Raw genomic sequence first — 2,512 nt, 5'->3', positions numbered from 1 at the left:
TTTTTGGTCTTTTTGAGACAGGGTCTCCCAGTAGCCCCAGCTGGCCTGGAACTCACTATGTAGACCAGGCTTACCTTGAACTTGCAGAAATCCTCCTGCCTCTGCCTCTTGAGAGCTGGAACTAAAGGCATGTGCCACCACTCCTGGCTATGAATTAGTGTTTTTTATGTGAATGAATGTTTTGCCTGCATGTGTGTAAGTGCACCCATATTGTATAATGCCCCCAGAGGCCAGAAGAGGGCATCAGATCCCTGGGAACTGGCCTTACAGATGGTTGTTAGCCAATATGTGGGTGCTGGGAACAGAAACCAGGTCTTGTGTAAGAGCAGCCAGTGCTCTTAATGGCTGAGCTATCTCTCCAGCCCTAATGTTTTGTTTTGGGGACAGGGTCTCATGTAGCCCAGGCTGGCCTGGAACTCACTATGTAGTGGAAGATAACTTTTGACCTCTGCCAGAGTCCTGGGGGTGCCTGTGTGCACACCAAGCCTGATACTCTTCCTGCCTCCACCTCCTGAGTGCTGGGATTACGCAGTGCTGGGGACTGAACCCAGGGATTCATGATGTTAGGCAAATACTCTAGTAACAACTGCAGCCCAAGCCCTTTTGTTTCATTTTATTTTGTTCTTAGGATTTTTAAAAAAATATTTTATTTATTATTTTTATTTTATGTATATGAGTGTTATGTCTGCCTGTAAGTGCACCCATGCCATGCAATGCCTGCGGCAGACAGAAGAAACTGTTGGATTCCCTGGAACTGGAGTTACGGACAGTTGTTAGCTGCCATGTGGGTGCTGGGATTCGAACCCGGGTCTTCTGCAAGAACAACCAGTATTCTTAACTGCTGAGCCATCTCTCCAGCCCCAAGATTTTTTTTATTATTATTATTAAGTGTATGTGCGTGTGTGTGCATGTGTGCCCATGAAGGCCAGAAGAAGTCATCAGATCCCTGGAGCTGGAGTTACAGGTAGTTGTGAGCCCCCTGACAAGGGTGCTGGGAACTGAACTCGGGTCTTCTGGAAGAACAGGAAGTGCTCTTCACCTCTGAGACATCTCTCTCACTATAATAATTTTCCTACTGCACCTGTCCCTTCCCATAATGCATCTGATTTTAATTATACGCAAGCCCAATCATGAATAAGCATAAGATGGTAAACAGGCCATTTTCCCTAAAAGTTCAATTGAGGACACAGTTCTGCCTTACTGAGCATGTACCCAAAACCAGTTAAGGCCAAAGAATTATTCCATTCTTCCTACTAAGAACACTGGGAATCACTGGAATAGAAACTGATCTAATTGTTGTTAGGTGCAAACAAACCTGACTATTGTTCAGGAGGGGTATTTTTTAGCCCAAGGCAGGTGGGGGGCTGAGGGGTGTGAGGTTATCAGAAGAGGGGTGTGTGTGCATGCGACATGTATGTGGAGAAGCTAAATAGGGTCTCGGGCTATGAATTATTCCCTGTATTTGAGACAAACCAGAGCCTGAGAAAGGCTGTGAATGGCTGTTCTGATGTTGAGCAGGACCAGAGCACACAAGGACAGGAACAGGGAAGCCTGCAGTGTGGTGTTGGAAGCTATGATTCTGGGATTGGAGAATGGCTCAGCAGCAAAGACAACTGACTGCTCTTGCAGAGGACCTAGGTTCAGTTCCCAGAACCCACATGACAGCTCAAAACCATCTGTAACTCCAGTTCCAGGGCTGATCTCTGCAGGCATTGCAGGTATGGTTGGGTGCACTTACATACATACAGGCAAAACACTCAGACACATAAACAAACAAACAAACAAACAAAAAAAAAAACCCCAAGAAGTTAGGATTCTGTTTAAGCTTGGAAGGGCTGGATCACAACAGCTAGGAGGGAGCTGGGGTGTGGCTAGGTTGGTAGAGTGCTTGGATAGCATGGACAAAACCCTGACTTCAATTCCCAGCACTGGGTAAACGTGGTGTGGCAGTATGCACCTGTAATCCCAGCACTGGGGAATGGAAGTAGAAGGCTCAGAAGTTCAAGGCAGGGCTGGAAAGTTGGCTCAGTGGTAGAGAGCATCTCAGAAGACCTGGGTATGGTTCCCAGCACCCACCCACTTGGCACCTCACACTCTAGCCCCTGGGGGATCTGATGCCCTCTTCTGGTCTCCTCAGACATTGCACTTATGTGGCACACTGAGATACACGCAGTCAGAACACTCACACACATAAAACAAAAATAACAGGGCTGGAGAGGTGGCTCAGTGGTTAAGAGTACTGGCTGCTCTTGCAGAAGACCCGGGTTTAGTTGCCAGCACCCATATGATGGCTATCAACCTTTCATAACTCCAGTTCCAGGGGATCCAATGCCCTCCTCTGACCATCTCGGGCATTGTATGACATGAGTGCACCTACCTACATAGGTGCAAGCAATATACTCATACACACAAAATAAAAATAATAAAATATTTTTTGGCCAGGTGTGGTGGTGCACACCTTTAATCCCAGCATTCGGGAGGCAGAGGCAGGCAGATCTCTGTGAGTTCAAGG

Source organism: Nannospalax galili, unplaced genomic scaffold (assembly GCF_000622305.1).
Source record: "Nannospalax galili isolate Female #2095 unplaced genomic scaffold, S.galili_v1.0 scaffold632, whole genome shotgun sequence".
Taxonomy (NCBI): domain Eukaryota; kingdom Metazoa; phylum Chordata; class Mammalia; order Rodentia; family Spalacidae; genus Nannospalax; species Nannospalax galili.
This window is presented reverse-complemented; position numbering follows the sequence as displayed.